At 46.8% G+C, this 13,012-nt stretch overlaps 1 protein-coding gene across 1 annotated transcript in view; it reads right to left on the minus strand.

The window, feature by feature from the left end:
• FGR (FGR proto-oncogene, Src family tyrosine kinase) overlaps nt 1–12,660 on the minus strand; it is an 895,442-nt gene extending 882,782 nt beyond the window's left edge. The window contains exon 1 of the mRNA XM_075333908.1: nt 12,587–12,660. The gene's annotated coding sequence lies outside the window, so the exon portion shown is untranslated. The remainder of the gene's footprint in view (nt 1–12,586) is intronic.
• Between the last annotated feature and the right edge of the window lie 352 nt (nt 12,661–13,012).

A 13,012-nucleotide genomic window follows, 5' to 3' on the forward strand; every position in this document is an offset into this window, starting at 1 on the left:
CATAACTACACACATTGCACGATTGATAGCCCTTGAGATGTTGCTGTATCGGCTTGTGGGAACAGAGGCTTTCCGCGACCTTTTGGCGGTGTTAGAAACTGAATTTATTAAACTTCTTGGCATGTTATGCCCTGTTGCAAATCCTACCAATTTTTTTTAAAAAAGCTGTTGGGAGCTGTTGGGAGTACCTTGTGATTCTGTGCTCCATGGTGTATGAACCATTATCCTCTGGGGAAACTGAATTTATTAAAATCCTTGTTGCAAATCCTACCAATTTTTTTAATAAAAGCTGTTGGGAGTAGAGATGAGCGAGCCTCTAGAGGCTCGCATTCGAGTTCGGTTCGGCGAACCTCTCGAACCCATTGAAAACAATGGGAGGCAATCACAAACACATAAAAACACATTATAAATGTACACATACAGTTAATAAACATTGCCATAACACTTACAGGTCCCCGCGACGCGTCCTGCACTCTGTCTCCCGCCGCTTTTTCTTCCGATAATCGCTGCATCCTCCCGCGGTACGCGGTGCTCGTTTGAGCATTTCCGTGTACCGGCGAAATGCTCTGGTACATGGTCGACTCCCCGTTCCTGCATGTGGACGCTCTTTACAGAGTCAGCCACATGCAGGGACTAGCTGTCACAGCCGGTAAATAGCGGCATCGGTAATCACGTGATCGGAGCACCGTTGCTATGGTAACCCGTCTGTCAGCGGTGACGTCACCGCTTACAGCACGCAGCGGCACCGGGAATCACGTGATCGGAGCACTGTTGCTATGGTAACCCGTCTGTCAGCGGTGACGTCACCGCTTACAGCCGGCAGCCTCTTGTCACATACAGAGTGATTACTGCACGGAGCAGCAGCGTCTTCCTCCCATGCAGTGCTGTCTGATGTAGCAGAGCTGCATGGGTTGAAGCACAAAGAAGACAGAAGACCAGGATCATGGAGGGATGAGAGGGATTAATAAACATGGAGTCTCTAAGTGTGTCTGTGTATTTATTTCTATTAAAGTATTTTTTCTCTGTGTCGTGTCTTTTTTTAACCCTTTATTGGAGATTCTTAATGGCCGGGTCAAACTTGCCTGACATTAAGATTCTCTGGCTTAATACTGGCTAGTAAAACAAAGCCAGTATTAACTCATGATTACCCAACAAGCCACCCGGCTCCAGGGCTGTTGGAAGAGTTGGATACAGCGCCAGATGATGGCGCTTCTATGAAAGCGCCATTTTCTGGGGCGGCTGCGGACTGCAATTCACAGCAGAGGGGCCCAGAAACCTCGGGCTAACCTGTGCTACGGATTCCAATCCCCAGCTGCCTAGATGTACCTGGCTGGACACAAAAATGGGGCGAAGCCTACGTGGTTTTTATTTTTTAATTATTTCATGAAATTCATGAAATAATTAAAAAAAGGGCTTCCCTATATTTTTAGTTCCCAGCAGGGTACAAATAGGCAGCTGGGGGTTGGGGACAGCTGTACCTGCCTGCTGTACCTGGCTAGCATACAAAAATATGGCGAAGCTCACGTCATTTTTTTTGTAGTTTTTTGGCAAAAAAAATAAAAAATGCTTCCCTGGATTTTCCATTGCCAGTGAAGGTAACACCAAGCAGTGGGGGTTAGCAGCCAGTAGCTAATTGGATTATCCTTAGCTAGCAATACAAAAAATGCAGCGGGAGCCCATATATATTTTTTTTAATTATTTATTTCAATAACTAAAAAAAAAAATGGGCTTCCCTGTATTATGATTGCCTGACATCACAGTGCTGTAAAAATAAATTATTAAAAAAAATGACTTAGCGCTCCACGGTATTTTTGATTCTCAGCGCAGATAAAGCAGGTGTTACCTTGGCTGGCAATCAAAATACATGGAAGCCCATTAATTTTTTTTATTTAAAAAAATAGTTAAAAAAACATGACATGGGGTCCCCCCATTTTTGATAGCCAGCTAGGGTAAAGCAGACGGCTATAGCCTGAAAACCACAGCTGGCAGCTTTACCGTGGTTGGTGATCCAATATGGAGGTCACCCTATACTCTTTTTTTTATAATTATTTTATACATATTAATTACAAAAAAAAGTAGGGTCCCCCCCAAATTGGATCACCAGCCAAGGTAAAGTGAACAGCTGTGGTCTGGTATTCTCAGGGTGGGAAGGTCCATAGTTATAGGCACTTCACATCCTAAAAATAGCAGGCCGCAGGTGCCCGAGAAATGGCGCATCCACTAGATGCGCCAATCCATGCGCTTCACCCCAGCTCATCCCGTGCCCTGGTGCAGTGGCAAACAGGGTAATAAATGGGGTTGATACTAGCTGTAAGGTCACCTGACATCAAGCCCAGCAGTTTTTGATGTCATGGCGTCTATCAGATACCTGACATCACAAACTGTCAGTACTAACAAAACAAAGTGACAAAAAAAAAATGTATTTGAAAAATCACTCCCCAAAACATTCCCTCTTTCACCAATTTATTGTAAGGAAAAAAAATAAGGGGTCCCACGACGACTCTGGACCGTCTAGAATATGGGGGGACACGCTCAGGGAACGTATCCCTCATTTTCTAGGAGTGCAGACCCTCCATGTGAGGAGTGTGGGTGCAATGAATCTGCACTCACTCTCTCCGGGTCCACAGCAGCAGAGTCCATGTCGTAACTGTTGCTACCAAAGCTGCAATGCCCTGCTCATGAGGTAAGGGTATGCCTAATCAGGAGAACTATTCAACATTTCCAAATATTAAAATTTTGCTGATGTCGCGGGCGGAGGAGGGGACGCTGCGCTCTCCCACTGCTCGGGTCCGGCCACTGCTGCTGCTGCGGCTGCCGCTACTGCTCGGTGGTGGCTCGAGCGGTGGGCCGGATCCCGGGGACTCGAGCGGCGTTCCTCGCCCGTGAGTGAAAAGGGAGATTGATTGGATGGTGGGGGATTTGGTGATTGTCTGTGATGCCACCCACGGTTGTGGTGATATTGGTGACACCACCGCTGCTCTAGACGGGGATCCCGGGAGCGGTGACAGGGAGCAGCTTTGTTATTAGTTCTCCCCTCCGTGGGTAGGGGGGTTGGTTGTCCCGGGGCGAGGGGATAGGGATGGATGGCAGGCGGGTTACGGGGCCTGGTGAGGTGCAGGGTCGCGGGGGCAGCGCTGTGCCGCACGGCACGGTGGTACTCACTCAGCCAATGATAAGGACACAGTTCTCGGTAAAACACACGGCTGGATGGACGGGTCCCACAGACGGCTGCGGTGTTGTTTCTCCTGGCAGGTTGATGGTGATTGCATTTCCCTGCACCTATGTACTGTAAACGGTTCCAATGGGTTCCCACCGGTAACCCGCTCCCCAGCTTGGATATGGGCCAGAGGAGCCCCATTTGCCCGCAGGCTCTGGCCCTGGGAACGGTAGCCTTGGCGGTGGCTGTGTTTCCCTCTCACGGTTGGACTGTTGCCTTCTGTCGGGACTTGGCTGCTGGGAAACCCAGGAGGTTCCCTTCACTGACGGATTTGGCAAATTCACGGCGACTCCTAGCCTTGCCGGGGTCCGTAAGCCCCTGCCAGATGGTGCTGGCTTCTCTTTGCGTACCGGTCCGGTACCGCCGGGCCACCGCCCGTCCACGGTCTTTATGGTAGACTCCGATAGGCCACTCCTGCAGACGGTCACCACCGTCTGCCAACCTTGCTGTACCGCCTGGGCCACACACCCGGACGCTGTCAGTTAGTTGCTCCACTACCACTTTCCTTCCTTCCACTTTCACGTCAAAACTGAACTCTTCTACTTTTCCCTCCTCCGGGACTGTGAAATCCTCGGTGGGCGGGGCCAACCACCTGGCCCACCCCCTGGTGTGGACATCAGCCCCTGGAGGGAGGCAACAAGGGTTTGTGTCTGACTTCGGTGTGCCTGACCGGGAGTGTGGGGTGTGTTGGTGTTGTTCTCTGTGGCCCCTGGCTTGTCCAGGGCGCCACACTGATATTATTGCTATTCCACCTACTATATATTGGGGATAGGATCTTGGAGATTTAATACCCCTTTAAGTCCAGCTATCCAGCTGAATGAATACTAAACAACAGAGCTCGCTATTTAGATGTGTTTTCTTGTGGCGTATAACGGACTCTCATGTTTGGTAGTTGTTCAGCAGTGCAACTATAAAATCATATACCTCCATTTGGAAATGTAATATAGCTCTCCTGATCAACTATGTTCCTTACCTCATGACTAGGGCATTGCAATAGCTTACAGATGCATGGTTACTGCCACTAACTGTGACTGAACACAGGAAGCTGAGCTGACAGCCACTCTGTGCATGCGGCAGCGTCTATTGTGAAGGAGGGGGCCGAGGGGGATCGATGCTGCACAGGTACCGTGAGACACCGGGGAACACCGGTGGAGTTATAGGGGGTGACCTGGCACGGCCTGGGGAGAAGTTTTCTGTCACATGCAACAGAAATCAGAGGAGTAGGGTGAATGCGGCCGGCACGCTGCTGTGCGCGCGGCCATCTTTGATTTCCGAGAGGGGGTTGGGGGGGAACTTTGGTGACAGCGGGGGACCGGGGAGGAGATTTATCTCCCATCTGACATGTTTGTTCATGCCAGATGGGAAATAAATAATTTTTTACCGGCGCTGTCATTTACTGTAACGTGATCATCGGTATACGGTGTATACCGGTGATCACGTGAGCGGGCACCGGAAAAAACGGCCTGAATCATGATCTCCAGGGTCTCAGCTACCCCCTGAAACCTGGGAGATTTTCTGATGTTGAGGGGCACTGTTCACTTATTTCTGCCTGCTGTTTATAAACAAATAAGAAAGCCGCGGAGACACCATCACGTGTTTCTCAACGCTGGCAGGAAACTAGCCAGGTCTTTCACCGGGAAGGAACAACCACGGGAAGGGCAGTCTCCAGTCAAGGAGACCACCTATAGCAAACATGGTATCCATCCACAGACAGCCGTTTCGGGGTATTTGCCCCTCATCAGTGTGGAGTAGGAATCTGGCTAGTGGGGGCAATGCCTAGTAAAAGACTACTTAAGCAAGCATTGTTGACCTTAGGGAGATCAACATATCCACTGCGGAGACACCATCACGTGTTTCTCAACGCAGTGATTCTAGAGCATTGCCCCCTGGGAAGTATGCAAATAAGAAAGCCACGGAGACACCATCACGTGTTTCTCAACGCTGGCAGGAAACTAGCCAGGTCTTTCACCGGGAAGGAACAACCACGGGAAGGGCAGTCTCCAGTCAAGGAGACCACCTATACCAAACATGGTATCCATCCACAGACAGCCGTTTCGGGGTATTTGCCCCTCATCAGTGTGGAGTAGGAATCTGGCTAGTGGGGGCAATGCCTAGTAAAAGACTACTTAAGCAAGCATTGTTGACCTTAGGGAGATCAACATATCCACTGCGGAGACACCATCACGTGTTTCTCAACGCAGTGATTCTAGAGCATTGCCCCCTGGGAAGTATGAAAATAAGAAAGCCGCGGAGACACCATCACGTGTTTCTCAACGCTGGCAGGAAACTAGCCAGGTCTTTCACCGGGAAGGAACAACCACGGGAAGGGCAGTCTCCAGTCAAGGAGACCACCTATACCAAACATGGTATCCATCCACAGACAGCCGTTTCGGGGTATTTGCCCCTCATCAGTGTGGAGTAGGAATCTGGCTAGTGGGGGCAATGCCTAGTAAAAGACTACTTAAGCAAGCATTGTTGACCTTAGGGAGATCAACATATCCACTGCGGAGACACCATCACGTGTTTCTCAACGCAGTGATTCTAGAGCATTGCCCCCTGGGAAGTATGCAAATAAAAAAGCCACGGAGACACCATCACGTGTTTCTCAACGCTGGCAGGAAACTAGCCAGGTCTTTCACCGGGAAGGAACAACCACAGGAAGGGCAGTCTCCAGTCAAGGAGACCACCTATACCAAACATGGTATCCATCCACAGACAGCCGTTTCGGGGTATTTGCCCCTCATCAGTGTGGAGTAGGAATCTGGCTAGTGGGGGCAATGCCTAGTAAAAGACTAATTAAGCAAGCATTGTTGACCTTAGGGAGATCAACATATCCACTGCGGAGACACCATCACGTGTTTCTCAACGCAGTGATTCTAGAGCATTGCCCCCTGGGAAGTATGCAAATAAGAAAGCCGCGGAGACACCATCACGTGTTTCTCAACGCTGGCAGGAAACTAGCCAGGTCTTTCACCAGGAAGGAACAACCACGGGAAGGGCAGTCTCCAGTCAAGGAGACCACCTATACCAAACATGGTATCCATCCACAGACAGCCATTTCGGGGTATTTGCCCCTCATCAGTGTGGAGTAGGAATCTAGATTAGCCAGATTCCTACTCCACACTGATGAAGGGCAAATACCCCGAAACGGCTGTCTGTGGATGGATACCATGTTTGGTATAGGTGGTCTCCTTGACTGGAGACTGCCCTTCCCGTGGTTGTTCCTTCCCGGTGAAAGACCTGGCTAGTTTTCTGCCAGCGTTGAGAAACACGTGATGGTGTCTCCGCGGCTTTCTTATTTTCATACTTCCCAGGGGGCAATGCTCTAGAATCACTGCGTTGAGAAACACGTGATGGTGTCTCCGCAGTGGATATGTTGATCTCCCTAAGGTCAACAATGCTTGCTTAAGTAGTCTTTTACTAGGCATTGCCTCCACTAGCCAGATTCCTACTCCACACTGATGAGGGGCAAATACCCCGAAATGGCTGTCTGTGGATGGATACCATGTTTGGTATAGGTGGTCTCCTTGACTGGAGACTGCCCTTCCCGTGGTTGTTCCTTCCCGGTGAAAGACCTGGCTAGTTTCCTGCCAGCGTTGAGAAACACGTGATGGTGTCTCCGCGGCTTTCTTATTTGCATACTTCCCAGGGGGCAATGCTCTAGAATCACTGCGTTGAGAAACACGTGATGGTGTCTCCGCAGTGGATATGTTGATCTCCCTAAGGTCAACAATGCTTGCTTATGCTGTTTATAAACGGCAGATCAGAATAAGGCTACGTTCACATGACCGATCCATTTTTGCGGTCCGCATAAAAGGTCCGTTTTTTCACGGGTGCATCCGTGTGGCATCCGTCTCCATTCCGTATACGGTCCGTATGTCATCCGTTTGTCATCCGTGTGCCTTCCGTTTTTTTTGCATACTGCAAAAAAACTGAAGGAGGGAAAATACATAAATTTACCCAGGATCCATAGCTTCAACCTACATGAGGTGGTCACATGGCGGTATTGGAAACTGAATTTATTAAACTTCTTGGCATGTTATGCCCTGTTGCAAATCCTACCAATTTTTTTAAAAAAAGCTATTGGGAGCTGTTGGGAGTACCTTGTGATGCTGTGCTCCATGGTGTCTGAACCATTATCCCCTGGGGAAACTGAATTTATTAAAATCCTTGGCATGTTATGCCCTGTTGCTTATCCTACCAATTTTTTTTAAAAAAAAAAGCTGGTTGGAGTACCTTGTGATGCTGTGCTCCATGGTGTCTGAACCATCACACCCTAAGGGAACTGAAAGTATTAAACTCCTTGGCATGTTATGTTGCTTATCCTACCTATTTTTTTAAAAAAAAGCTATTGGGGTACCTTCTGATTCTGTGCTATATGGTGTTTGAACCATTCCCCCCTGGGGAAACTGAATTTTTTTTAAATCCTCTGTGTTAGCTAGTGGAATAGAGCCTGAGTTCCAGAGTGAAACAACTGCCACTTCCACGGTGCTGCATGCTTCACAAACTGCAGTCTAGGAAGCAGGCGATGATGCCTGCTGCTCCCAACCTGCTGTTGGTCAGATGCAATCATCATCAACGACATCAGCTTCGATGTCCCAGCGTGACGTTCGTTTGTCCATAAAACATATATTTCTGAATCATTTGAATAGAATTTGAATAGAGGGCCACTGGAGCCGGTGGGTTGGTGGAGGAGGAGGGGGAGGGCAAGGCTAACACCCAAACGGCCACATTGGCAATAGCACTGTAAAGTGTTATAGAGTACGTATTCCAACTTTCACACTAATGATATAGGGGACGCAGAAAACTACAAATGACTGCCATCCCTCCCCAATGTATGTTACAGGGCCTACCTGAGAGCCCTAAGAAGTTTGAGATTTGAGAACAGCCATTGGCCCTTCCTACATTTGAGTTGAGGGCCACTGGAGCCAGTGGTGCTGGTGGAGGAGGAGGAGGGCAAGGTCAACATCCCAACAGGCACATTGTAGCTGACCTTTTAAAGTGCTGTAAAATATGTCCCAAAAAAGGAGGTGTGAGACAGACACCAATATAATATATAAGTTACAGCCCTTTCTAATCGAAAAAGAAGGAAAAATGTAAAAAAGGAAACGTGTGAACATATGCTAAAGTGTGTTTTTTTGGGAGGTCGGGGCTTGATTTGACATTTTATTACAGTGATTAGGCACTAGAAACTGTTTCTTAGGGGAGCTTTGCACGGTGCGACATCGCTACTGCGATATCGTCGGGGTCAAATTGAAAGTGATGCACATCCAGTGCCAGTAACGACGTCGCAACGTGTAAAGCCTTGATGCACCGATAAACGATCGCAAAAGTGTCGCAAATCGGTGATCTGTGTAGTGTCGGTCATTTTCATAATTTCGCTGCAGCGACAGGTACGATGTTGTTCCTCGTTCCTGCGGCAGCACACATCGCTGTGTATGATGCCGCAGGAGCAAGGAACATCTCCTAACCTGCCTCCAGAAGCTATGCGGAAGGAAGGAGGTGGGTGGGATGTTTACGTCCCGCTCATCTCCGCCCCTCCGCTTCTATTGGACGGCTGCTGTGTGACGTCGATGTGACGCCGCACGACCTGCCCCCTTAGGAAGGAGGCGGGTCGCCGGCCAGAGCGACGTCGCAGGGCAGGTTAGTGCGTGTCAAGCTGCCGTAGCGATAATGTTCGCTACGGCAGCTATCACAAGAGGTCGCATCTGCGACGGGGGCGGGGACAATCACGCTCAGCATCGCTACAATTGGCTAGCTATGTCGCAATGTGCAAAGCCCCCCTTAGCAATTTCCTTTCTTTTACTTTGGTTTGAGAGCTGGTCTGGCGACTGCGTAAACACTGCGTGCAGCTCTGACCACATTATTCAAATACACCAGAAATGCAGTGAGGCACCTTCTACAGGCTGTGCCCATACTGTTTCAGCCTTTTCCCATCCATTTCAGCCTTTTCCTCAGTCACCAAAGGTCACTGACAGGTCTACGTAAAATCATTCTGGTTTTCCATAGATTTACATTGGGGGTCGAATATTCGCGAATACTCGAATAGCGGCAAGGTATTCGTCGGATATTTGTCGAATCGAACAATAGGGTATTCGATCATTCCTACTAATGATCTTTTTACACTGCTGCAACAGCAACTTCTATGTCTAGAGGAAAGATTGATAATCATAATCACTGATGGTGTTTCTTTAGTGTAATAGCAATGAGACTTTAGAACAAAATCCTACATCTGGGCAAGAAAAATGAAAATAACATGCACAGAATGGGAGGAAAAGAACTGAGCAACAGCACATATGCAAAAGACTTGGGTATACTATAGACCACAGACTGAACATGAGTCAACAGTGTGATGCAGGAGCAAAAAAGGCAAACACAATTCTAGGATGTATTAATAGAAGCATACAGTCTAGATCACATGAAGTAATTATTGCCCTTTACTCCTCTTTGGTCAGACCTCATTTGGAACACTGTGTCCAGTTCTCGGCAGCACATTTTAACAAACACATCAACAAACTGGAGCAAGTTTAGAGAAGAGTTACCAAAATGGTCAGCAAACCATCTCCTATGAGGAACAGTTACAGGATTTGGGAATGTTTAGCTTGCAAAAAAAGAAGACTGAGAGGAGACTTAATAGCTGCCTACAAATATCTCAAGGGCTGTCATACTGTACAAGGCTCTGAATTATTCTCATTTGCACAAGGAAACACTCGAAGCAATGGGATGAAACTGATTGGGAGGAGACACAGATTAGATATTTGAAAAAACTTTTTGACAGTGAGGATGATCAGTGAGTGGAATAGTCTCCCACAAGAAGCAGTGCATTCCCCTTCAATGGAAGTCTTTAAACAGAGACTAGACGGACATCTGTGTGGGATGATTTAGTGATTCCTGCTTTGAGTAGGAAATTGGACCAAATGACCCAGGAGGTCCCTTCCAACTCTACCATTCTATGATTCTCTGCCACATAATGTTTTATTGGCTAATGCACTACAAAAGTTAAGTTACCATCTATGGAGTCAAGAAGGAATTTTTCCCCCAATGTGGGGCTATTAGCATCTGTCTCACATGGATTTTTGCCTTCCTCTGAATCAATATGTTAAGCTATAGGTTGTCTACTTTCAACCTTAAAAGCTATGAAACTATGAACTTATGAAAGTATCCTATGTAATTGCAGCTTTAAGGGTGCTTTACACGCTGCGACATCGCTAACGATATATCGTTGGGGTCATGTCGTAAGTGGCGTACATCCGGCGCTGTTAGCGACATAGCAGCGTGTGACACCAAGGAGCGACAATCAACGATCGCAAAAGCATCAAAAATCATTAATCGTTGACAACTCGCTCCTTTTCATAAGATCGTTGCTGCTGCAGGTACGATGTTATTCGTCGTTCCTGCGGCATCAAACATCGCTTTGTGTGACACCGCAGGAACGACGAACATCTCCTTACCTGCGTCCACCGGCAATGAGGAAGGAAGGAGGTGGGCAGGATATTCTAGCCGCTCATCTCAGCCCCTCCTCTGCTATTGGGCGGCTGCTTAGTGACGCTGCAGTGACGTGACTATGACACTGAACGCACCTTCCCCTTGAAGGAGGGATTGTTCGGCGGTCACAGCGACATTACTGAAAAGGTATGCGCGTGTGACGCTGCCGTAGTGATAATGTTCGCTACGGCAGTAATCACCAAATGTCGCACGAACGACGGGGCGGGTGCTATCGAGCACGACATCGCTAGCTATCGCACCCTAAAGCACCCTTTAGGGTCAGTTCAAATGGATTTGCTGAGTTTAAGGCTAAAGCTACATTGTGTCTTTTGCTGCAACAGCTATCTTGTGACTAAGCTTTGCTTTGTACCGCTGTACATCACAGCACAATACAAGTAAAAGTGGGTTGCATTGTGAGTGAAGGTACTGCAACCGTGACCTGCAAGTTACAGAAAATCCAAAGAGATTGGACTTCTTGTGACTTGCTTGTCGCAGTACACTCGGTGTCGGAATGCAACCCATTCACTCATATTGCTCAGTGATGTAGCAATGGCATTGAGTTAACCTTGCTCACATGACAGGTGTCATGGCCAAAGTCGGTGTGTAGACCTATGCTTAAGTATAATAAATGTGGATGGGCTTCTGAAACGTCATCCATACATAGCAGGATAGAAAATAAAATAAAATCGAACGTACAACAGATTTTCAATTGTTCAGCATGTCAATAATGTCCTACATTTGTTGCAGATTTTTTCCTCCTGATTTCACCTTTATACATTTACTAATGAGCTCACAGCACTATGAGCATTAAAATCGTTATAAAAATATAACCATGACTTATGGCTTGAAAATTCTTGCACATATGGAAACATGGATTGCCATCCTTGTATTGTAAACAAGCATTACTGAGACACCTTTTGGCACATTAGAGGTGGGTCCTAAGCGGTGCTCCCCTCTATGGCATTTATTCGCCTAATACGGCAAACATATTTGGGTTTCACTGTTTGGGCATAAGTTAATTAAGAGGTTAATACACTTTCATAGAGTGGTGGCCATACCACTTTTTTATCAGCTGGTCAAGAAATTAAAGTGAAGCCCATTCATTATATTATGGAGTTTAAGATAACTTTCTTCCCATGACATATAAAGAACAATTCACCTTTCTGTTGAAAACAATGTTTTTCTTATCTCTTATTTATTATGAGAGAAGTTTTCCAATCCCTTTTGAACACTGGAACAGCATCTCTTTTAAAGAAGTTAACCATATTTTTTTCATTATGTGCCTAAAAACTAATAAGCAGATACTTGGTAACAGATGCAACTACCTGCTTGTTGTACCCATCACTGGCTCAGAGCAGTCACTGACTGCTTCTGCCGGCCATTGAGCATCTCTTCTGGGCTTCTGGGCTGCTCTATCCACAGGTTTTGACTGTTGGCTTCATCCTTATTGACAGCAGACTTCCCGCATTTACAACAAGAAGTAAATGGCACTTCCTCTGTGCTGATGGTAATAGATGTAGGGGTGCACTTTAAATAAATCACACGTTGCAGCCAATCTTGGGAGTGCCTTGTATTTTTCTATTGACTTCCCGCATTTAGGCAGTAGGGAGCAAGCTGTCAATCAGCATGATGTCAGCAGTCATATCCCGTCAACAGAACAAAGCAGAAAAGAAGTTGGCACTTTGTCAGCATGATGAATCGCTATCAAGAGTAGTCTGTGGCTGCTCTGTTTTGGTAGAGATTGGCACCGGGCACAAAAGACACATAGTTAGCGACTACCTGTTAGTGCTTAGGTATATTATAAACTTAAAAAGTCCCGGATAACCCCTTCAACATGTCACACGATGTACGGTACATTTACACTTATGACAAATTGAAGCTTACCTGCTATGGTGTGATGGTTTTCATCGGATGGTCTTCCCTCTCTTCTCTTATATTTGATCTTCCTTTCCCTTTTAAGGCTCCTACTTTTCTATGAAACTACTTTTACATCTGTCTCCAAATATTGGCCTGTCTATTTCACACGCTGAGTCTTTCTCGGAAACTTCCCCCTTTCTAAGGTTCCTCTTTAATATTATAAAAGGAAGTTAAACATTTAGAAACTGCACTATGCATTCTCCAGTCCTATACATTAACTGAAGTATAAATTGGTGTAATATGTTTGTGAAATATGGGTGGATGTACTATGGTCACCTATGCACATTTTTCCCACAATGTGGCACTGATCATATCATGTTTCTAATAGTGTTGTTTCGGTGATCACAATTGTCACTTACTGTTATTTATATTGTCAGGCTCGTTGATAAAAAT

This window comes from Anomaloglossus baeobatrachus, chromosome 2 (assembly GCF_048569485.1).
Source record: "Anomaloglossus baeobatrachus isolate aAnoBae1 chromosome 2, aAnoBae1.hap1, whole genome shotgun sequence".
Taxonomy (NCBI): Eukaryota; Metazoa; Chordata; class Amphibia; order Anura; family Aromobatidae; genus Anomaloglossus; species Anomaloglossus baeobatrachus.